Source organism: Spermophilus citellus (assembly GCF_964194105.1).
Source record: "Spermophilus citellus genome assembly, chromosome: X".
NCBI classification, from domain to species: domain Eukaryota; kingdom Metazoa; phylum Chordata; class Mammalia; order Rodentia; family Sciuridae; genus Spermophilus; species Spermophilus citellus.
Window position 1 is genome coordinate 50,538,347 of NC_138190.1, and position 26,194 is coordinate 50,564,540.

Genomic DNA, 26,194 nt, shown 5'->3' on the forward strand with positions numbered 1-26,194 from the left:
CCTGAAAGTATCATCCAGTTTGGGTGAAAAAATATTTGCTGAGATTTCTGGAGATTCGTTATTTTTGGAAGCTTGGCAACCCCTTTCCATGAAAGTGTATCTCGCCAGTCACTGCTTAGAGCTACATCAAGAGGAAACAAAACATAGAGATAGAATGTGAAACTACTTTACTGTGTCAAGTTTCAAGAAGCTAGCACAAACCGTGTTGGATTTAGAGTTCCAAATACATGTATCAATATAGGAGAAAACAGAGTGAAACCTAAAAATTCAAACTGTTACTGGAAATGAACGCTTCAACATAGAAGAACGAAATTTGGGGAACCAAGTCGCCTTCGTGTACTGATCATTACCTGAAAGTATCATCCAGTTTGGGTGAAAAAATATTTGCTGAGATTTCTGGAGATTCGTAATTTTTGGAAGCTTGGCAACCCCTTTCCATGAAAGTGTTTCTCGCCAGTCACTGCTTAGGGCTACATCAAGAGGAAACAAAACATAGAGATAGAACCTGAAACTACTTTACTGTGTCAAGTTTCAAGAAGCTAGCACAAACCGTGTTGGATTTAGAGTTCCAAATACATGTATCAATATAGGAGAAAACAGAGTGAAACCTAAAAATTCAAACTGTTACTGGAAATGAACGCTTCAACATAGAAGAAAATAATTTGGGGAACCAAGTCGCCTTAGTGTACTGATCATTACCTGAAAGTATCATCCAGTTTGGGTGAAAAAATATTTGCTAAGATTTCTGGTGATTCGTAATTTTTGGAAGCTTGGCAACCCCTTTCCATGAAAGTGTTTCTCTCCAGTCACTGCTTAGGGCTACATCAAGAGGAAACAAAACATAGAGATAGAACGTGAAACTACTTTACTGTGTCAAGTTTCAAGAAGCTAGCACAAACCGTGTTGGATTCAGAGTTCCAAATACATCTATCAATATAGGAGAAAACAGAGTGAAACCTAAAAATTGAAACTGTTACTGGAAATGAACGCTTCAACATAGAAGAACGAAATTTGGGAAACCAAGTCGCCTTCGTGTACTGATCATTACCTGAAAGTATCAAGCAGTTTGGGTGAAAAAATATTTGCTGAGATTTCTGGAGATTCGTAATTTTTGGAAGCTTGGCAACCCCTTTCCATGAAAGTGTTTCTCGCCAGTCACTGCTTAGGGCTACATCAAGAGGAAACAAAACATAGAGATAGAACCTGAAACTACTTTACTGTTTCAAGTTTCAAGAAGCTAGCACAAACCGTGTAGGATTTAGAGTTCCAAATACATGTATCAATATAGGAGAAAACAGAGTGAAACCTAAAAATTCAAACTGCTACTGGAAATGAACGCTTCAACATAGAAGAACGAAATTTGGGAAACCAAGTCGCCGTCGTGTACTGATCATTACCTGAAAGTATCAAGCAGTTTCGGTGAAAAAATATTTGCTGAGATTTCTTGAGATTCGTAATTTTTGGAAGGTTGGCAACTCCTTTCCATGAAAGTGTTTCTCGCCAGTCACTGCTTAGGGCTACATCAAGAGGAAACAAAACATAGAGATAGAACGTGAAACTACTTTACTGTGTCAAGTTTCAAGAAGCTAGCACAAACCCTGTTGGATTTAGAGTTTCAAATACATCTATCAATATAGGAGAAAACAGAGTGAAACCTAAAAATTCATACTGTTACTGGAAATGAACGCTTCAACATAGAAGAACGAAATTTGGGGAACCAAGTCGCCTTCTTGTACTGATCATTACCTGAAAGTATCATCCAGTTTGGGTGAAAAAATATTTGCTGATGTTTCTGGAGATTCGTAATTTTTGGAAGCTTGGCAACCCCTTTCCATGAAAGTGTTTCTCGCCAGTCACTGCTTAGGGCTACATCAAGAGGAAACAAAACATAGAGATAGAACGTGAAACTACTTTACTGTGTCAAGTTTCAAGAAGCTAGCACAAACCGTGTTGGATTTAGAGTTCCAAATACATGTATCAATATAGGAGAAAACAGAGTGAAACCTAAAAATTCAAACTGTTACTGGAAATGAACGCTTCAACATAGAAGAACGAAATTTGGGGAACCAAGTTGCCTTCGTGTACTGATCATTACCTGAAAGTATCATCCAGTTTGGGTGAAAAAATATTTGCTGAGATTTCTGGAGATTCGTTATTTTTGGAAGCTTGGCAACCCCTTTCCATGAAAGTGTTTCTCGCCAGTCACTGCTTAGGGCTACATCAAGAGGAAACAAAACATAGAGATAGAACATGAAACTACTTTACTGTGTCAAGTTTCAAGAAGCTAGCACAAACCATGTTGGATTTAGAGTTCCAAATACATGTATCAATATAGGAGAAAACAGAGTGAAACCTAAAAATTCAAACTGTTACTGGAAATGAACGCTTCAACATAGAAGAACGAAATTTGGGGAACCAAGTCGCCTTCGTGTACTGATCATTACCTGAAAGTAACATCCAGTTTGGGTGAAAAAATAATTGCTGATGTTTCTGGAGATTCGTAATTTTTGGAAGCTTGGCAACCCCTTTCCATGAAAGTGTTTCTCGCCAGTCACTGCTTAGGGCTACATCAAGAGGAAACAAAACATAGAGATAGAACGTGAAACTACTTTACTGTGTCAAGTTTCAAGAAGCTAGCACAAACCGTGTTGGATTTAGAGTTCCAAATACATGTATCAATATAGGAAAAAACAGAGTGAAACCTAAAAATTCAAACTGCTACTGGAAATGAACGCTTCAACATAGAAGAACGAAATTTGGGAAACCAAGTCGCCGTCGTGTACTGATCATTACCTGAAAGTATCAAGCAGTTTCGGTGAAAAAATATTTGCTGAGATTTCTTGAGATTCGTAATTTTTGGAAGGTTGGCAACTCCTTTCCATGAAAGTGTTTCTCGCCAGTCACTGCTTAGGGCTACATCAAGAGGAAACAAAACATAGAGATAGAACGTGAAACTACTTTACTGTGTCAAGTTTCAAGAAGCTAGCACAAACCCTGTTGGATTTAGAGTTTCAAATACATCTATCAATATAGGAGAAAACAGAGTGAAACCTAAAAATTCATACTGTTACTGGAAATGAACGCTTCAACATAGAAGAACGAAATTTGGGGAACCAAGTCGCCTTCTTGTACTGATCATTACCTGAAAGTATCATCCAGTTTGGGTGAAAAAATATTTGCTGATGTTTCTGGAGATTCGTAATTTTTGGAAGCTTGGCAACCCCTTTCCATGAAAGTGTTTCTCGCCAGTCACTGCTTAGGGCTACATCAAGAGGAAACAAAACATAGAGATAGAACGTGAAACTACTTTACTGTGTCAAGTTTCAAGAAGCTAGCACAAACCGTGTTGGATTTAGAGTTCCAAATACATGTATCAATATAGGAGAAAACAGAGTGAAACCTAAAAATTCAAACTGTTACTGGAAATGAACGCTTCAACATAGAAGAACGAAATTTGGGGAACCAAGTTGCCTTCGTGTACTGATCATTACCTGAAAGTATCATCCAGTTTGGGTGAAAAAATATTTGCTGAGATTTCTGGAGATTCGTTATTTTTGGAAGCTTGGCAACCCCTTTCCATGAAAGTGTTTCTCGCCAGTCACTGCTTAGGGCTACATCAAGAGGAAACAAAACATAGAGATAGAACATGAAACTACTTTACTGTGTCAAGTTTCAAGAAGCTAGCACAAACCATGTTGGATTTAGAGTTCCAAATACATGTATCAATATAGGAGAAAACAGAGTGAAACCTAAAAATTCAAACTGTTACTGGAAATGAACGCTTCAACATAGAAGAACGAAATTTGGGGAACCAAGTCGCCTTCGTGTACTGATCATTACCTGAAAGTAACATCCAGTTTGGGTGAAAAAATAATTGCTGATGTTTCTGGAGATTCGTAATTTTTGGAAGCTTGGCAACCCCTTTCCATGAAAGTGTTTCTCGCCAGTCACTGCTTAGGGCTACATCAAGAGGAAACAAAACATAGAGATAGAACGTGAAACTACTTTACTGTGTCAAGTTTCAAGAAGCTAGCACAAACCGTGTTGGATTTAGAGTTCCAAATACATGTATCAATATAGGAGAAAACAGAGTGAAACCTAAAAATTCAAACTGTTACTGGAAATGAACGCTTCAACATAGAAGAACGAAATTTAGGAAACCAAGTCGCCTTCGTGTACTGATCATTACCTGAAAGTATCATCCAGTTTGGGTGAAAAAATATTTGCTGAGATTTCTGGAGATTCGTAATTTTTGGAAGCTTGGCAACCCCTTTCCATGAAAGTGTTTCTCGCCAGTCACTGCTTAGGGCTACATCAAGAGGAAACAAAACATAGAGATAGAACGTGGAACTACTTTACTGTGTCAAGTTTCCAGAAGCTAGCACAAACCGTGTTGGATTTAGAGTTCCAAATACATCTATCAATATAGTAGAAAACAGAGTGAAACCTAAAATTCAAACTGTTACTGGAAATGAATGCTTCAACATAGAAGAACGAAATTTGGGGAACCAAGTCGCCTTAGTTTACTGATCATTACCTGAAAGTATCATCCAGTTTGGGTGAAAAAATATTTGCTGAGATTTCTGGATATTCGTAATTTTTGGAAGCTTTGCAACCCCTTTCCATGAAAGTGTTTCTCGCCAGTCACTGCTTAGGGATACATCAAGAGGAAACAAAACATAGAGATAGAATGTGAAACTATTTTACTGTGTCAAGTTTCAACAAGGTAGCACAAACCGTGTTGGATTTAGAGTTCCAAATACATCTATCAATATAGGAGAAAACAGAGTGAAACCTAAAAATTCAAACTGTTACTGGAAATGAACGCTTCAACATAGAAGAACGAAATTTGGGGAACCAAGTCGCCTTCGTGTACTGATCATTACCTGAAAGTATCATCCAGTTTGGGTGAAAAAATATTTGCTGAGATTTCTGGAGTTTCGTAATTTTTGGAAGCTTGGCAATCCCTTTCCATGAAAGTGTTTCTCGCAAGTCACTGCTTAGGGCTACATCAAGAGGAAACAAAACATAGAGATAGAACGTGAAACTAATTTACTGTGTCAAGTTTCAAGAAGCTAGCACAAACCGTGTTGGATTTAGAGTTCCAAATACATCTATCATTATAGGAGAAAACAGAGTGAAACCTAAAAATTCAAACTGTTTCTGGAAATGAACGCTTCAACATAGAAGAACGAAATTTGGGGAACCAAGTCGCCTTCGTGTACTGATCATTACCTGAAAGTATCATCCAGTTTGGGTGAAAAAATATTGGCTGAGATTTCTGGAGATTCGTAATATTTGGAAGCTTGGCAACCCCTTTCCATGAAAGTGTTTCTCGCCAGTCACTGCTTAGGGCTACATCAAGAGGAAACAAAACATAGAGATACAACCTTAAACTACTTTACTGTGTCAAGTTTCAAGAATCTAGCACAAACCGTGTTGTGTTTAGAGTTCCAAATACATGTATCAATATAGGAGAAAACAGAGTGATACCTAAAAATTCAAACTGTTACTGGAAATGAACGATTCCACATAGAAGAACGAAATTTGGGGAACCAAGGCGCCTTAGTGTACTGATCATTACCTGAAAGTATCATCCAGTTTGGGTGAAAAAATATTTGCTGAGATTTCTGGAGATTCGTAATTTTTGGAAGCTTGGCAACCCCTTTCCATGAAAGTGTTTCTCGGCAGTCACTGCTTAGGGCTACATCAAGAGGAAACAAAACATAGAGATAGAACCTGAAACTACTTTACTGTGTCAAGTTTCAAGAAACTAGCACAAACCGTGTTGTGTTTAGAGTTCCAAATACATGTATCAATATAGGAGAAAACAGAGTGAAACCTAAAAATTCAAACTGTTACTGGAAATGAACGCTTCAGCATGGAAGAACGAAATTTGGGGAACCAAGTCGCCTTAGTGTAGTGATCATTACCTGAAAGTATCATCCAGTTTGGGTGAAAAAATATTTGCTGAGATTTCTGGAGATTCGTAATTTTTGGAAGCTTGGCAACCCCTTTCCATGAAAGTGTTTCTCGCCAGTCACTGCTTAGTGCTACATCAAGAGGAAACAAAACATAGAGAGAGAACGTGAAACTACTTTACTGTGTCAAGTTTCAAGAAGCTAGCACAAACCGTGTTGGATTTAGAGTTCCAAATACATGTATCAATATAGGAGAAAACAGAGTGAAACCTAAAAATTCAAACTGTAACTGGAAATGAACGTTTCAACATAGAAGAACGAAATTTGGGGAACCAAGTCACCTTCGTGTACTCATCATTACCTGAAAGTATCATCCAGTTTGGGTGAAAAAATATTCCCTGAGATTTCTGGAGATTCGTAATTTTTGGAAGCTTGGCAACCCCTTTCCATGAAACTGTTTCTCGCCAGTCACTGCTTAGGGCTACATCAAGAGGAAACAAAACATAGAGATACAACCTTAAACTACTTTACTGTGTCAAGTTTCAAGAAGCTAGCACAAACCTTGTTGGATTTAGAGTTCCAAATACATGTATCAATATAGGAGAAAACAGAGTGAAACCTAAAAATTCAAACTGTTACTGGAAATGAACGCTTCAACATAGAAGAACGAAATTTGGGGAACCAAGTCGCCTTCGTGTACTGATCATTACCTGAAAGTATCATCCAGTTTGGGTGAAAAAATATTTGCTGAGATTTCTGGAGATTCGTAATTTTTGGAAGCTTGGCAACCCCTTTCCATGAAAGTGTTTCTCGGCAGTCACTGCTTAGGGCTACATGAAGAGGAAACAAAACATAGAGATAGAACGTGAAACTACTTTACTGTGTCAAGTTTCAAGAAGCTAGCACAAACCGTGTTGGATTTAGAGTTCCAAATACATGTATCAATATAGGAGAAAACAGAGTGAAACCTAAAAATTCAAACTGTTACTGGAAATGAATGCTTCAACATAGAAGAACGAAATTTGGGGAATCAAGTCGCCTTAGTGTACTGATCATTACCTGAAAGTATCATGCAGTTTGGGTGAAAAAATATTTGCTGAGATTTCTGGAGATTCGTAATTTTTGGAAGCTTGGCAACCCCTTTCCATGAAACTGTTTCTCGCCAGTCACTGCTTAGGGCTACATCAAGAGGAAACAAAACATAGAGATAGAACGTGAAACTACTTTACTGTGTCAAGTTTCAAGAAGCTAGCACAAACCGTGTTGGATTTAGAGTTCCAAATACATGTATCAATATAGGAGAAAACAGAGTGAAACCTAAAAATTCAAACTGTAACTGGAAATGAACGTTTCAACATAGAAGAACAAAATTTGGGGAACCAAGTCGCCTTCGTGTACTCATCATTACCTGAAAGTATCATCCAGTTTGGGTGAAAAAATATTCCCTGAGATTTCTGGAGATTCGTAATTTTTGGAAGCTTGGCAACCCCTTTCCATGAAACTGTTTCTCGCCAGTCACTGCTTAGGGCTACATCAAGAGGAAACAAAACATAGAGATACAACCTTAAACTACTTTACTGTGTCAAGTTTCAAGAAGCTAGCACAAACCTTGTTGGATTTAGAGTTCCAAATACATGTATCAATATAGGAGAAAACAGAGTGAAACCTAAAAATTCAAACTGTTACTGGAAATGAACGCTTCAACATAGAAGAACGAAATTTGGGGAACCAAGTCGCCTTCGTGTACTGATCATTACCTGAAAGTATCATCCAGTTTGGGTGAAAAAATATTTGCTGAGATTTCTGGAGATTCGTAATTTTTGGAAGCTTGGCAACCCCTTTCCATGAAAGTGTTTCTCGGCAGTCACTGCTTAGGGCTACATCAAGAGGAAACAAAACATAGAGATAGAACGTGAAACTACTTTACTGTGTCAAGTTTCAAGAAGCTAGCACAAACCGTGTTGGATTTAGAGTTCCAAATACATGTATCAATATAAGAGAAAACAGAGTGAAACCTAAAAATTCAAACTGTTACTGGAAATGAATGCTTCAACATAGAAGAACGAAATTTGGGGAACCAAGTCGCCTTAGTGTACTGATCATTACCTGAAAGTATCATCCAGTTTGGGTGAAAAAATATTGGCTGAGATTTCTGGAGATTCGTAATTTTTAGAAGCTTGGCAACCCCTTTCCATGAATGCCTTTCTCGCCAGTCACTGCTTAGGGCTACATCAAGAGGAAACAAAACATAGAGATAGAACGTGAAACTACTTTACTGTGTCAAGTTTCAAGAAGCTAGCACAAACCGTGTTGGATTCAGAGTTCCAAATATATGTATCAATATAGGAGAAAACAGTGTGCAACCTAAAAATTCAAACTGTTACTGGAAATGAACGCTTCAACATAGAAGAACGAAATTTGGGGAACCAAGTCGCCTTCGTGTACTGATCATTACCTGAAAGTATCATCCAGTTTGGGTGAAAAAATATTTGCTGAGATTTCTGGAGTTTCGTAATTTTTGGAAGCTTGGCAATCCCTTTCCATGAAAGTGTTTCTCGCAAGTCACTGCATAGGGCTACATCAAGAGGAAACAAAACATAGAGATAGATCGTGAAACTAATTTACTGTGTCAAGTTTCAAGAAGCTAGCACAAACCGTGTTGGATTTAGAGTTCCAAATACATCTATCATTATAGGAGAAAACAGAGTGAAACCTAAAAATTCAAACTGTTTCTGGAAATGAACGCTTCAACATAGAAGAACGAAATTTGGGGAACCAAGTCGCCTTCGTGTACTGATCATTACCGGAAAGTATCATCCAGTTTGGGTGCAAAAATATTGGCTGAGATTTCTGGAGATTCGTAATTTTTGGAAGCTTGGCAACCACTTTCCATGAAACTGTTTCTCGCCAGTCACTGCTTAGGGCTACATCAAGAGGAAACAAAACATAGAGATACAACCTTAAACTACTTTACTGTGTCAAGTTTCAAGAAGCTAGCACAAACCGTGTTGGATTTAGAGTTCCAAATACATCTATCAATATAGGAGAAAACAGAGTGATACCTAAAAATTCAAACTGTTACTGGAAATGAACGATTCCACATAGAAGAACGAAATTTGGGGAACCAAGTCGCCTTAGTGTACTGATCATTACCTGAAAGTATCATCCAGTTTGGGTGAAAAAATATTTGCTGAGATTTCTGGAGATTCGTAATTTTTGGAACCTTGGCAACCCCTTTCCATGAAAGTGTTTCTCGCCAGTCACTGCTTAGGGCTACATCAAGAGGAAACAAAACATAGAGATAGAACCTGAAACTACTTTACTGTGTCAAGTTTCAAGAAACTAGCACAAACCGTGTTGTGTTTAGAGTTACAAATACATGTATCAATATAGGAGAAAACAGAGTGAAACCTAAAAATTCAAACTGTTACTGGAAATGAACGCTTCAGCATAGAAGAACGAAATTTGGGGAACCAAGTCGCGTTAGTGTACTGATCATTACCTGAAAGTATCATCCACTTTGGGTGAAAAAATATTTGCTGAGATTTCTGGAGTTTCGTAATTTTTGGAAGCTTGGCAACCCCTTTCCATGAAAGTGTTTCTCGCCAGTCACTGCTTAGGGCTACATCAAGAGGAAACAAAACATAGAGATAGAACGTGAAACTACTTTACTGTGTCAAGTTTCAAGAAGCTAGCACAAACCGTGTTGGATTTAGAGTTCCAAATACATCTATCAATATAGGAGAAAACAGAGTGAAACCTAAAAATTCAAACTGTTACTGGAAATGAACGCTTCATCATAGAAGAACGAAATTTGGGGAACCAAGTCGCCTTCGTGTACTGATCATTACCTGAAAGTATCATCCAGTTTGGGTGAAAAAATATTTGCTGAGATTTCTGGAGATTCGTAATTTTTGGAAGCTTGGCAACCCCTTTCCATGAAAGTGTTTCTCGGCAGTCACTGCTTAGGGCTACATCAAGAGGAAACAATACATAGAGATAGAACCTGAAACTACTTTACTGTGTCAAGTTTCAAGAAGCTAGCACAAACCGTGTTGGATTCAGAGTTCCAAATATATGTATCAATATAGGAGAAAACAGAGTGAAACCTAAAAATTCAAACTGTTACTGGAAATGAACGCTTCAGCATAGAAGAACGAAATTTGGGGAACCAAGTCGCCTTAGTGTACTGATCATTACCTGAAAGTATCATCCAGTTTGATTGAAAAAATATTTGCAGAGATTTCTGGAGTTTCGTAATTTTTGGAAGCTTGGCAATCCCTTTCCATGAAAGTGTTTCTCGCAAGTCACTGCTTAGGGCTACATCAAGAGGAAACAAAACATAGAGATAGAACGTGAAACTAATTTACTGTGTCAAGTTTCAAGAAGCTAGCACAAACCGTGTTGTATTTAGAGTTCCAAATACATCTATCATTATAGGAGAAAACAGAGTGTAACCTAAAAATTCAAACTGTTTCTGGAAATGAACGCTTCAACATAGAAGAACGAAATTTGGGGAACCAAGTCGCCTTCGTGTACTGATCATTACCTGAAAGTATCATCCAGTTTGGGTGAAAAAATATTGGCTGAGATTTCTGGAGATTCGTAATTTTTGGAAGCTTGGCAACCCCTTTCCATGAAAGTGTTTCTCGGCAGTCACTGCTTAGGGCTACATCAAGAGGAAACAAAACATAGAGATAGAACGTGGAACTACTTTACTGTGTCAAGTTTCAAGAAGCTAGCCCAAACCGTGTTGGATACAGAGTTCCAAATACATGTATCAATATAGGAGAAAACAGAGTGAAACCTAAAAATTGAAACTGTTACTGGAAATGAACGCTTCAACATAGAAGAACGAAATTTGGGGAACCAAGTCGCCTTCGTGTACTCATCATTACCTGAAAGTATCATCCAGTTTGGGTGAAAAAATATTGGCTGAGATTTCTGGAGATTCGTAATTTTTGGAAGCTTGGCAACCCCTTTCCATGAAACTGTTTCTCGCCAGTCACTGCTTAGGGCTACATCAAGAGGAAACAAAACATAGAGATACAACCTTAAACTACTTTACTGTGTCAATTTTCAAGAAGCTAGCACAAACCGTGTTGGATTTAGAGTTCCAAATACATCTATCAATATAGGAGAAAACAGAGTGATACCTAAAAATTCAAACTGTTACTGGAAATGAACGCTTCAACATAGAAGAACGAAATTTGGGGAACCAAGTCGCCTTAGTGTACTGATCATTACCTGAAAGTATCATCCAGTTTGGGTGAAAAAATATTTGCTGAGATTTCTGGAGATTCGTAATTTTTGGAAGCTTGGCAACCCCTTTCCATGAAAGTGTTTCTCGCCAGTCACTGCTTAGGGGTACATCAAGAGGAAACAAAACATAGAGATAGAACCTGAAACTACTTTACTGTGTCAAGTTTCAAGAAACTAGCACAAACCGTGTTGTGTTTAGAGTTACAAATACATGTATCAATATAGGAGAAAACAGAGTGAAACCTAAAAATTCAAACTGTTACTGGAAATGAACGCTTCAGCATAGAAGAACGAAATTTGGGGAACCAAGTCGCGTTAGTGTACTGATCATTACCTGAAAGTATCATCCACTTTGGGTGAAAAAATATTTGCTGAGATTTCTGGAGTTTCGTAATTTTTGGAAGCTTGGCAACCCCTTTCCATGAAAGTGTTTCTCGCCAGTCACTGCTTAGGGCTACATCAAGAGGAAACAAAACATAGAGATAGAACGTGAAACTACTTTACTGTGTCAAGTTTCAAGAAGCTAGCACAAACCGTGTTGGATTCAGAGTTCCAAATATATGTATCAATATAGGAGAAAACAGAGTGAAACCTAAAAATTCAAACTGTTACTGGAAATGAACGCTTCAGCATAGAAGAACGAAATTTGGGGAACCAAGTCGCCTTAGTGTACTGATCATTCCCTGAAAGTATCATCCAGTTTGGGTGAAAAAATATTTGCAGAGATTTCTGGAGTTTCGTAATTTTTGGAAGCTTGGCAATACCTTTCCATGAAAGTGTTTCTCGCAAGTCACTGCTTAGGGCTACATCAAGAGGAAACAAAACATAGAGATAGAACGTGAAACTAATTTACTGTGTCAAGTTTCAAGAAGCTAGCACAAACCGTGTTGTATTTAGAGTTCCAAATACATCTATCATTATAGGAGAAAACAGAGTGTAACCTAAAAATTCAAACTGTTTCTGGAAATGAACGCTTCAACATAGAAGAACGAAATTTGGGGAACCAAGTCACCTTCGTGTACTGATCATTACCTGAAAGTATCATCCCGTTTGGGTGAAAAAATATTGGCTGAGATTTCTGGAGATTCGTAATTTTTGGAAGCTTGGCAACCCCTTTCCATGAAAGTGTTTCTCGCCAGTCACTGCTTAGGGCTACATCAAGAGGAAACAAAACATAGAGATAGAACGTGGAACTACTTTACTGTGTCAAGTTTCAAGAAGCTAGCCCAAACCGTGTTGGATACAGAGTTCCAAATACATCTATCAATATAGGAGAAAACAGAGTGAAACCTAAAAATTCAAACTGTTACTGGAAATGAACGCTTCAACATAGAAGAACGAAATTTGGGGAACCAAGTCGCCTTCGTGTACTCATCATTACCTGAAAGTATCATCCAGTTTGGGTGAAAAAATATTGGCTGAGATTTCTGGAGATTCGTAATTTTTGGAAGCTTGGCAACCCCTTTCCATGAAAGTGTTTCTCGGCAGTCACTGCTTAGGGCTACATCAAGAGGAAACAAAACATAGAGATAGAACGTGGAACTACTTTACTGTGTCAAGTTTCAAGAAGCTAGCCCAAACCGTGTTGGATACAGAGTTCCAAATACATCTATCAATATAGGAGAAAACAGAGTGAAACCTAAAAATTCAAACTGTTACTGGAAATGAACGCTTCAACATAGAAGAACGAAATTTGGGGAACCAAGTCGCCTTCGTGTACTCATCATTACCTGAAAGTATCATCCAGTTTGGGTGAAAAAATATTGGCTGAGATTTCTGGAGATTCGTAATTTTTGGAAGCTTGGCAACCCCTTTCCATGAAACTGTTTCTCGCCAGTCACTGCTTAGGGCTACATCAAGAGGAAACAAAACATAGAGATACAACCTTAAACTACTTTACTGTGTCAATTTTCAAGAAGCTAGCACAAACCGTGTTGGATTTAGAGTTCCAAATACATCTATCAATATAGGAGAAAACAGAGTGATACCTAAAAATTCAAACTGTTACTGGAAATGAACGCTTCAACATAGAAGAACGAAATTTGGGGAACCAAGTCGCCTTAGTGTACTGATCATTACCTGAAAGTATCATCCAGTTTGGGTGAAAAAATATTTGCTGAGATTTCTGGAGATTCGTAATTTTTGGAAGCTTGGCAACCCCTTTCCATGAAAGTGTTTCTCGCCAGTCACTGCTTAGGGGTACATCAAGAGGAAACAAAACATAGAGATAGAACCTGAAACTACTTTACTGTGTCAAGTTTCAAGAAACTAGCACAAACCGTGTTGTGTTTAGAGTTACAAATACATGTATCAATATAGGAGAAAACAGAGTGAAACCTAAAAATTCAAACTGTTACTGGAAATGAACGCTTCAGCATAGAAGAACGAAATTTGGGGAACCAAGTCGCGTTAGTGTACTGATCATTACCTGAAAGTATCATCCACTTTGGGTGAAAAAATATTTGCTGAGATTTCTGGAGTTTCGTAATTTTTGGAAGCTTGGCAACCCCTTTCCATGAAAGTGTTTCTCGCCAGTCACTGCTTAGGGCTACATCAAGAGGAAACAAAACATAGAGATAGAACGTGAAACTACTTTACTGTGTCAAGTTTCAAGAAGCTAGCACAAACCGTGTTGGATTCAGAGTTCCAAATATATGTATCAATATAGGAGAAAACAGAGTGAAACCTAAAAATTCAAACTGTTACTGGAAATGAACGCTTCAGCATAGAAGAACGAAATTTGGGGAACCAAGTCGCCTTAGTGTACTGATCATTCCCTGAAAGTATCATCCAGTTTGGGTGAAAAAATATTTGCAGAGATTTCTGGAGTTTCGTAATTTTTGGAAGCTTGGCAATACCTTTCCATGAAAGTGTTTCTCGCAAGTCACTGCTTAGGGCTACATCAAGAGGAAACAAAACATAGAGATAGAACGTGAAACTAATTTACTGTGTCAAGTTTCAAGAAGCTAGCACAAACCGTGTTGTATTTAGAGTTCCAAATACATCTATCATTATAGGAGAAAACAGAGTGTAACCTAAAAATTCAAACTGTTTCTGGAAATGAACGCTTCAACATAGAAGAACGAAATTTGGGGAACCAAGTCACCTTCGTGTACTGATCATTACCTGAAAGTATCATCCCGTTTGGGTGAAAAAATATTGGCTGAGATTTCTGGAGATTCGTAATTTTTGGAAGCTTGGCAACCCCTTTCCATGAAAGTGTTTCTCGGCAGTCACTGCTTAGGGCTACATCAAGAGGAAACAAAACATAGAGATAGAACGTGGAACTACTTTACTGTGTCAAGTTTCAAGAAGCTAGCCCAAACCGTGTTGGATACAGAGTTCCAAATACATCTATCAATATAGGAGAAAACAGAGTGAAACCTAAAAATTCAAACTGTTACTGGAAATGAACGCTTCAACATAGAAGAACGAAATTTGGGGAACCAAGTCGCCTTAGTGTACTGATCATTACCTGAAAGTATCATCCAGTTTGGGTGAAAAAATATTTGCTGAGATTTCTGGAGATTCGTAATTTTTGGAAGCTTGGCAACCCCTTTCCATGAAAGTGTTTCTCGCCAGTCACTGCTTAGGGCTACATCAAGAGGAAACAATACATAGAGACAGAACCTGAAACTACTTTACTGTGTCAAGTTTCAAGAAGCTAGCACAAACCGTGTTGGATTCAGAGTTCCAAATATATGTATCAATATAGGAGAAAACAGAGTGAAACCTAAAAATTCAAACTGTTACTGGAAATGAACGCTTCAGCATAGAAGAACGAAATTTGGGGAACCAAGTCGCCTTAGTGTACTGATCATTCCCTGAAAGTATCATCCAGTTTGGGTGAAAAAATATTTGCAGAGATTTCTGGAGTTTCGTAATTTTTGGAAGCTTGGCAATCCCTTTCCATGAAAGTGTTTCTCGCAAGTCACTGCTTAGGGCTACATCAAGAGGAAACAAAACATAGAGATAGAACGTGAAACTAATTTACTGTGTCAAGTTTCAAGAAGCTAGCACAAACCGTGTTGTATTTAGAGTTCCAAATACATCTATCATTATAGGAGAAAACAGAGTGTAACCTAAAAATTCAAACTGTTTCTGGAAATGAACGCTTCAACATAGAAGAACGAAATTTGGGGAACCAAGTCACCTTCGTGTACTGATCATTACCTGAAAGTATCATCCAGTTTGGGTGAAAAAATATTGGCTGAGATTTCTGGAGATTCGTAATTTTTGGAAGCTTGGCAACCCCTTTCCATGAAAGTGTTTCTCGCCAGTCACTGCTTAGGGCTACATCAAGAGGAAACAAAACATAGAGATAGAACGTGGAACTACTTTACTGTGTCAAGTTTCAAGAAGCTAGCCCAAACCGTGTTGGATACAGAGTTCCAAATACATCTATCAATATAGGAGAAAACAGAGTGAAACCTAAAAATTCAAACTGTTACTGGAAATGAACGCTTCAACATAGAAGAACGAAATTTGGGGAACCAAGTCGCCTTCGTGTACTCATCATTACCTGAAAGTATCATCCAGTTTGGGTGAAAAAATATTGGCTGAGATTTCTGGAGATTCGTAAATTTTGGAAGCTTGGCAACCCCTTTCCATGAAACTGTTTCTCGCCAGTCACTGCTTAGGGCTACATCAAGAGGAAACAAAACATAGAGATACAACCTTAAACTACTTTACTGTGTCAATTTTCAAGAAGCTAGCACAAACCGTGTTGGATTTAGAGTTCCAAATACATCTATCAATATAGGAGAAAACAGAGTGATACCTAAAAATTCAAACTGTTACTGGAAATGAACGCTTCAACATAGAAGAACGAAATTTGGGGAACCAAGTCGGCTTAGTGTACTGATCATTACCTGAAAGTATCATCCAGTTTGGGTGAAAAAATATTTGCTGAGATTTCTGGAGATTCGTAATTTTTGGAAGCTTGGCAACCCCTTTCCATGAAAGTGTTTCTCGCCAGTCACTGCTTAGGGCTACATCAAGAGGAAACAAAACATAGAGATAGAACCTGAAACTACTTTACTGTGTCAAGTTTCAAGAAACTAGCACAAACCGTGTTGTGTTTAGAGTTACAAATACATGTATCAATATAGGAGAAAACAGAGTGAAACCTAAAAATTCAAACTGTTACTGGAAATGAACGCTTCAGCATAGAAGAACGAAATTTGGGGAACCAAGTCGCGTTAGTGTACTGATCATTACCTGAAAGTATCATCCACTTTGGGTGAAAAAATATTTGCTGAGATTTCTGGAGTTTCGTAATTTTTGGAAGCTTGGCAACCCCTTTCCATGAAAGTGTTTCTCGCCAGTCACTGCTTAGGGCTACATCAAGAGGAAACAAAACATAGAGATAGAACGTGAAACTACTTTACTGTGTCAAGTTTCAAGAAGCTAGCACAAACCGTGTTGGATTCAGAGTTCCAAATATATGTATCAATATAGGAGAAAACAGAGTGAAACCTAAAAATTCAAACTGTTACTGGAAATGAACGCTTCAGCATAGAAGAACGAAATTTGGGGAACCAAGTCGCCTTAGTGTACTGATCATTCCCTGAAAGTATCATCCAGTTTGGGTGAAAAAATATTTGCAGAGATTTCTGGAGTTTCGTAATTTTTGGAAGCTTGGCAATACCTTTCCATGAAAGTGTTTCTCGCAAGTCACTGCTTAGGGCTACATCAAGAGGAAACAAAACATAGAGATAGAACGTGAAACTAATTTACTGTGTCAAGTTTCAAGAAGCTAGCACAAACCGTGTTGTATTTAGAGTTCCAAATACATCTATCATTATAGGAGAAAACAGAGTGTAACCTAAAAATTCAAACTGTTTCTGGAAATGAACGCTTCAACATAGAAGAACGAAATTTGGGGAACCAAGTCACCTTCGTGTACTGATCATTACCTGAAAGTATCATCCCGTTTGGGTGAAAAAATATTGGCTGAGATTTCTGGAGATTCGTAATTTTTGGAAGCTTGGCAACCCCTTTCCATGAAAGTGTTTCTCGCCAGTCACTGCTTAGGGCTACATCAAGAGGAAACAAAACATAGAGATAGAACGTGGAACTACTTTACTGTGTCAAGTTTCAAGAAGCTAGCCCAAACCGTGATGGATACAGAGTTCCAAATACATCTATCAATATAGGAGAAAACAGAGTGAAACCTAAAAATTCAAACTGTTACTGGAAATGAACGCTTCAACATAGAAGAACGAAATTTGGGGAACCAAGTCGCCTTCGTGTACTCATCATTACCTGAAAGTATCATCCAGTTTGGGTGAAAAAATATTGGCTGAGATTTCTGGAGATTCGTAATTTTTGGAAGCTTGGCAACCCCTTTCCATGAAAGTGTTTCTCGGCAGTCACTGCTTAGGGCTACATCAAGAGGAAACAAAACATAGAGATAGAACGTGGAACTACTTTACTGTGTCAAGTTTCAAGAAGCTAGCCCAAACCGTGTTGGATACAGAGTTCCAAATACATCTATCAATATAGGAGAAAACAGAGTGAAACCTAAAAATTCAAACTGTTACTGGAAATGAACGCTTCAACATAGAAGAACGAAATTTGGGGAACCAAGTCGCCTTAGTGTACTGATCATTACCTGAAAGTATCATCCAGTTTGGGTGAAAAAATATTTGCTGAGATTTCTGGAGATTCGTAATTTTTGGAAGCTTGGCAACCCCTTTCCATGAAAGTGTTTCTCGCCAGTCACTGCTTAGGGCTACATCAAGAGGAAACAATACATAGAGACAGAACCTGAAACTACTTTACTGTGTCAAGTTTCAAGAAGCTAGCACAAACCGTGTTGGATTCAGAGTTCCAAATATATGTATCAATATAGGAGAAAACAGAGTGAAACCTAAAAATTCAAACTGTTACTGGAAATGAACGCTTCAGCATAGAAGAACGAAATTTGGGGAACCAAGTCGCCTTAGTGTACTGATCATTCCCTGAAAGTATCATCCAGTTTGGGTGAAAAAATATTTGCAGAGATTTCTGGAGTTTCGTAATTTTTGGAAGCTTGGCAATCCCTTTCCATGAAAGTGTTTCTCGCAAGTCACTGCTTAGGGCTACATCAAGAGGAAACAAAACATAGAGATAGAACGTGAAACTAATTTACTGTGTCAAGTTTCAAGAAGCTAGCACAAACCGTGTTGTATTTAGAGTTCCAAATACATCTATCATTATAGGAGAAAACAGAGTGTAACCTAAAAATTCAAACTGTTTCTGGAAATGAACGCTTCAACATAGAAGAACGAAATTTGGGGAACCAAGTCACCTTCGTGTACTGATCATTACCTGAAAGTATCATCCAGTTTGGGTGAAAAAATATTGGCTGAGATTTCTGGAGATTCGTAATTTTTGGAAGCTTGGCAACCCCTTTCCATGAAAGTGTTTCTCGCCAGTCACTGCTTAGGGCTACATCAAGAGGAAACAAAACATAGAGATAGAACGTGGAACTACTTTACTGTGTCAAGTTTCAAGAAGCTAGCCCAAACCGTGTTGGATACAGAGTTCCAAATACATCTATCAATATAGGAGAAAACAGAGTGAAACCTAAAAATTCAAACTGTTACTGGAAATGAACGCTTCAACATAGAAGAACGAAATTTGGGGAACCAAGTCGCCTTCGTGTACTCATCATTACCTGAAAGTATCATCCAGTTTGGGTGAAAAAATATTGGCTGAGATTTCTGGAGATTCGTAAATTTTGGAAGCTTGGCAACCCCTTTCCATGAAACTGTTTCTCGCCAGTCACTGCTTAGGGCTACATCAAGAGGAAACAAAACATAGAGATACAACCTTAAACTACTTTACTGTGTCAATTTTCAAGAAGCTAGCACAAACCGTGTTGGATTTAGAGTTCCAAATACATCTATCAATATAGGAGAAAACAGAGTGATACCTAAAAATTCAAACTGTTACTGGAAATGAACGCTTCAACATAGAAGAACGAAATTTGGGGAACCAAGTCGGCTTAGTGTACTGATCATTACCTGAAAGTATCATCCAGTTTGGGTGAAAAAATATTTGCTGAGATTTCTGGAGATTCGTAATTTTTGGAAGCTTGGCAACCCCTTTCCATGAAAGTGTTTCTCGCCAGTCACTGCTTAGGGCTACATCAAGAGGAAACAAAACATAGAGATAGAACCTGAAACTACTTTACTGTGTCAAGTTTCAAGAAACTAGCACAAACCGTGTTGTGTTTAGAGTTACAAATACATGTATCAATATAAGAGAAAACAGAGTGAAACCTAAAAATTCAAACTGTTACTGGAAATGAACGCTTCAGCATAGAAGAACGAAATTTGGGGAACCAAGTCGCGTTAGTGTACTGATCATTACCTGAAAGTATCATCCACTTTGGGTGAAAAAATATTTGCTGAGATTTCTGGAGTTTCGTAATTTTTGGAAGCTTGGCAACCCCTTTTTATGAAAGTGTTTCTCGCCAGTCACTGCTTAGGGCTACATCAAGAGGAAACAAAACATAGAGATAGAACCTGAAACTACTTTACTGTGTCAAGTTTCAAGAAGCTAGCACAAACCATGTTGGATTTAGAGTTCCAAATACATCTATCAATATAGGAGAAAACAGAGTGAAACCTAAAAATTCAAACTGTTACTGGAAATGAACGCTTCAGCATAGAAGAACGAAATTTGGGGAACCAAGTCGCCTTCGTGTAGTGATCATTACCTGAAAGTATCATCCAGTTTGGGTGAAAAAATATTTGCTGAGATTTCTGGAGATTCGTAATTTTTGGAAGCTTGGCAACCCCTTTCCATGAAAGTGTTTCTCGCCAGTCACTGCTTAGTGCTACATCAAGAGGAAACAAAACATAGAGATACAACCTTAAACTACTTTACTGTGTCAAGTTTCAAGAAGCTAGCACAAACCGTGTTGGATTTAGAGTTCCAAATACATGTATCAATATAGGAGAAAACAGAGTGAAACCTAAAAATTCAAACTGTTACTGGAAATGAACGCTTCAACATAGAAGAACAAAATTTGGGGAACCAAGTCGCCTTAATGTACTGATCATTACCTGAAAGTATCATCCAGTTTGGGTGAAAAAATATTTGCTGAGATTTCTGTAGATTCGTAATATTTGGAAGCTTGGCAACCCCTTTCCATGAAAGTGTTTCTCGCCAGTCACTGCTTAGTGCTACATCAAGAGGAAACAAAACATAGAGATAGAACGTGAAACTACTTTACTGTGTCAAGTTTCAAGAAGCTAGCACAAACCGTGTTGGATTCAGAGTTCCAAATACATGTATCAATATAGGAGAAAACAGAGTGAAACCTAAAAATTCAAACTGTTACTGGAAATGAAGGCTTCAACATAGAAGAACGAAATTTGGGGAACCAAATCGCCTTAGTGTACTGATCATTACCTGAAAGTATCATCCAGTTTGGGTGAAAAAATATTTGCTGAGATTTCTGGAGATTCGTAATTTTTTGAAGCTTGGCAACCCCTTTCTATGAAAGAGTTTCTCGCCAGTCACTGCTTAGGGCTACATCAAGAGGAAACAAAACATAGAGATAGAACCTGAAACTACTTTACTGTGTCAAGTTTCAAGAAACTAGCACAAACCGTGTTGTGTTTAGAGTTACAAATACATGTATCAATATAGGAGAAAACAGAGTGAAACCTAAAAATTCAAACTGTTACTGGAAATGAACGCTTCAGCATAGAAGAACGAAATTTGGGGAACCAAGTCGCGTTAGTGTACTGATCATTACCTGAAAGTATCATCCACTTTGGGTGAAAAAATATTTGCTGAGATTTCTGGAGTTTCGTAATTTTTGGAAGCTTGGCAACCTCTTTCCATGAAAGTGTTTCTCGGCAGTCACTGCTTAGGGCTACATCAAGAGGAAACAAAACATAGAGATAGAACGTGAAACTACTTTACTGTGTCAAGTTTCAAGAAGCTAGCACAAACCGTGTTGGATTCAGAGTTCCAAATACATGTATCAATATAGGAGAAAACAGAGTGAAACCTAAAAATTCAAACTGTTACTGGAAATGAACGCTTCAACATAGAAGAACGAAATTTGGGGAACCAAGTTGCCTTCGTGTACTGATCATTACCTGAAAGTATCATCCAGTTTGGGTGAAAAAATATTTGCTGAGATTTCTGTAGATTCGTAATTTTTGGAAGCTTGGCAACCCCTTTCCATGAAAGTGTTTCTCGCCAGTCACTGCTTAGTGCTACATCAAGAGGAAACAAAACATAGAGATAGAACGTGAAACTACTTTACTGTGTCAAGTTTCAAGAAGCTAGCACAAACCGTGTTGGATTCAGAGTTCCAAATACATGTATCAATATAGGAGAAAACAGAGTGAAACCTAAAAATTCAAACTGTTACTGGAAATGAAGGCTTCAACATAGAAGAACGAAATTTGGGGAACCAAGTCGCCTTAGTGTACTGATCATTACCTGAAAGTATCATCCAGTTTGGGTGAAAAAATATTTGCTGAGATTTCTGGAGATTCGTAATTTTTTGAAGCTTGGCAACCCCCTTATATGAAAGTGTTTCTCGCCAGTCACTGCTTAGGGCTACATCAAGAGGAAACAAAACATAGAGATAGAACCTGAAACTACTTTACTGTGTCAAGTTTCAAGAAACTAGCACAAACCGTGTTGTGTTTAGAGTTCCAAATACATGTATCAATATAGGAGAAAACAGAGTGAAACCTAAAAATTCAAACTGTTCCTGGAAATGAACGCTTCAACATAGAAGAACGAAATTTGGGGAACCAAGTCGCGTTAGTGTACTGATCATTACCTGAAAGTATCATCCACTTTGGGTGAAAAAATATTTGCTGAGATTTCTGGAGTTTCGTAATTTTTGGAAGCTTGGCAACCCCTTTCCATGAAAGTGTTTCTCGCCAGTCACTGCTTAGGGCTACATCAAGAGGAAACAAAACATAGAGATAGAACGTGAAACTACTTTACTGTGTCAAGTTTCAAGAAGCTAGCACAAACCGTGTTGGGTTTAGAGTTCCAAATACATCTATCAATATAGGAGAAAACAGAGTGAAACCTAAAAATTCAAACTGTTCCTGGAAATGAACGCTTCAACATAGAAGAACGAAATTTGGGGAACCAAGTTGCCTTCGTGTACTGATCATTAGCTGAAAGTATCATCCAGTTTGGGTGAAAAAATATTTGCTGAGATTTCTGGAGATTCGTAATTTTTGGAAGCTTGGCAACCCCTTTCCATGAAAGTGTTTCTCGGCAGTCACTGCTTAGGGCTACATCAAGAGGAAACAAAACATAGAGATAGAACGTGAAACTACTTTACTGTGTCAAGTTTCAAGAAGGTAGCACAAACCGTGTTGGATTCAGAGTTCCAAATACATGTATCAATATAGGAGAAAACAGAGTGAAACCTAAAAATTCAAACTGTTACTGGAAATGAACGCTTCAACATAGAAGAACGAAATTTGGGGAACCAAGTCGCCTTCGTGTACTGATCATTACCTGAAAGTATCATCCAGTTTGGGTGAAAAAATATTTGCTGAGATTTCTGGAGATTCGTAATTTTTGGAAGCTTGGCAACCCCTTTCCATGAAAGTGTTTCTCGGCAGTCACTGCTTAGGGCTACATCAAGAGGAAACAAAACATAGAGATAGAACGTGAAACTACTTTACTGTGTCAAGATTCAAGAAGCTAGCACAAACCGTGTTGGATTCAGAGTTCCAAATACATGTATCAATATAGGAGAAAACAGAGTGAAACCTAAAAATTCAAACTGTTACTGGAAATGAACGCTTCAACATAGAAGAACGAAATTTGGGGAACCAAGTCGCCTTCGTGTACTGATCATTACCTGAAAGTATCATCCAGTTTGGGTGAAAAAATATTTGCTGATATTTCTGGAGATTCGTAATTTTTTGAAGCTTGGCAACCCCTTTCCATGAAAGTGTTTCTCGCCAGTCACTGCTTAGGGCTACATCAAGAGGAAACAAAACATAGAGATAGAACCTGAAACTACTTTACTGTGTCAAGTTTCAAGAAACTAGCACAAACCGTGTTGTGTTTAGAGTTACAAATACATGTATCAATATAGGAGAAAACAGAGTGAAACCTAAAAATTCAAACTGTTACTGGAAATGAACGCTTCAGCATAGAAGAACGAAATTTGGGGAACCAAGTCGCGTTAGTGTACTGATCATTACCTGAAAGTATCATCCACTTTGGGTGAAAAAATATTTGCTGAGATTTCTGGAGTTTCGTAATTTTTGGAAGCTTGGCAACCCCTTTCCATGAAAGTGTTTCTCGGCAGTCACTGCTTAGGGCTACATCAAGAGGAAACAAAACATAGAGATAGAACGTGAAACTACTTTACTGTGTCAAGTTTCAAGAAGCTAGCACAAACCGTGTTGGATTTAGAGTTCCAAATACATCTATCAATATAGGAGAAAACAGAGTGAAACCTAAAAATTCAAACTGTTACTGGAAATGAACGCTTCATCATAGAAGAACGAAATTTGGGGAACCAAGTCGCCTTCGTGTACTGATCATTACCTGAAAGTATCATCCAGTTTGGGTGAAAAAATATTTGCTGAGATTTCTGGAGATTCGTAATTTTTGGAAGCTTGGCAACCCCTTTCCATGAAAGTGTTTCTCGGCAGTCACTGCTTAGGGCTACATCAAGAGGAAACAATACATAGAGATAGAACCTGAAACTACTTTACTGTGTCAAGTTTCAAGAAGCTAGCACAAACCGTGTTGGATTCAGAGTTCCAAATATATGTATCAATATAGGAGAAAACAGAGTGAAACCTAAAAATTCAAACTGTTACTGGAAATGAACGCTTCAGCATAGAAGAACGAAATTTGGGGAACCAAGTCGCCTTAGTGTACTGATCATTACCTGAAAGTATCATCCAGTTTGGGTGAAAAAATATTTGCAGAGATTTCTGGAGTTTCGTAATTTTTGGAAGCTTGGCAATCCCTTTCCATGAAAGTGTTTCTCGCAAGTCACTGCTTAGGGCTACATCAAGAGGAAACAAAACATAGAGATAGAACGTGAAACTAATTTACTGTGTCAAGTTTCAAGAAGCTAGCACAAACCGTGTTGTATTTAGAGTTCCAAATACATCTATCATTATAGGAGAAAACAGAGTGTAACCTAAAAATTCAAACTGTTTCTGGAAATGAACGCTTCAACATAGAAGAACGAAATTTGGGGAACCAAGTCGCCTTCGTGTACTGATCATTACCTGAAAGTATCATCCAGTTTGGGTGAAAAAATATTGGCTGAGATTTCTGGAGATTCGTAATTTTTGGAAGCTTGGCAACCCCTTTCCATGAAAGTGTTTCTCGCCAGTCACTGCTTAGGGCTACATCAAGAGGAAACAAAACATAGCGATAGAACGTGGAACTACTTTACTGTGTCAAGTTTCAAGAAGCTAGCCCAAACCGTGTTGGATACAGAGTTCCAAATACATCTATCAATATAGGAGAAAACAGAGTGAAACCTAAAAATTCAACCTGTTACTGGAAATGAACGCTTCAACATAGAAGAACGAAATTTGGGGAACCAAGTCGCCTTCGTGTACTCATCATTACCTGAAAGTATCATCCAGTTTGGGTGAAAAAATATTGGCTGAGATTTCTGGAGATTCGTAATTTTTGGAAGCTTGGCAACCCCTTTCCATGAAACTGTTTCTCGCCAGTCACTGCTTAGGGCTACATCAAGAGGAAACAAAACATAGAGATAGAACGTGAAACTACTTTACTGTGTCAATTTTCAAGAAGCTAGCACAAACCGTGTTGGATTTAGAGTTCCAAATACATCTATCAATATAGGAGAAAACAGAGTGATACCTAAAAATTCAAACTGTTACTGGAAATGAACGCTTCAACATAGAAGAACGAAATTTGGGGAACCAAGTCGCCTTAGTGTACTGATCATTACCTGAAAGTATCATCCAGTTTGGGTGAAAAAATATTTGCTGAGATTTCTGGAGATTCGTAATTTTTGGAAGCTTGGCAACCCCTTTCCATGAAAGTGTTTCTCGCCAGTCACTGCTTAGGGCTACATCAAGAGGAAACAAAACATAGAGATAGAACCTGAAACTACTTTACTGTGTCATGTTTCAAGAAACTAGCACAAACCGTGTTGTGTTTAGAGTTACAAATACATGTATCAATATAAGAGAAAACAGAGTGAAACCTAAAAATTCAAACTGTTACTGGAAATGAACGCTTCAGCATAGAAGAACGAAATTTGGGGAACCAAGTCGCGTTAGTGTACTGATCATTACCTGAAAGTATCATCCACTTTGGGTGAAAAAATATTTGCTGAGATTTCTGGAGTTTCGTAATTTTTGGAAGCTTGGCAACCCCTTTTTATGAAAGTGTTTCTCGCCAGTCACTGCTTAGGGCTACATCAAGAGGAAACAAAACATAGAGATAGAACCTGAAACTACTTTACTGTGTCAAGTTTCAAGAAGCTAGCACAAACCGTGTTGGATTTAGAGTTCCAAATACATCTATCAATATAGGAGAAAACAGAGTGAAACCTAAAAATTCAAACTGTTACTGGAAATGAACGCTTCAACATAGAAGAACGAAATTTGGGGAACCAAGTCGCCTTCGTATACTGATCATTACCTGAAAGTATCATCCAGTTTGGGTGAAAAAATATTTGCTGAGATTTCTGTAGATTCGTAATATTTGGAAGCTTGGCAACCCCTTTCCATGAAAGTGTTTCTCGCCAGTCACTGCTTAGTGCTACATCAAGAGGAAACAAAACATAGAGATAGAACGTGAAACTACTTTACTGTGTCAAGTTTCAAGAAGCTAGCACAAACCGTGTTGGATTCAGAGTTCCAAATACATGTATCAATATAGGAGAAAACAGAGTGAAACCTAAAAATTCAAACTGTTACTGGAAATGAACGCTTCAACATAGAAGAACGAAATTTGGGGAACCAAGTCGCCTTCGTGTACTGATCATTACCTGAAAGTATCATCCAGTT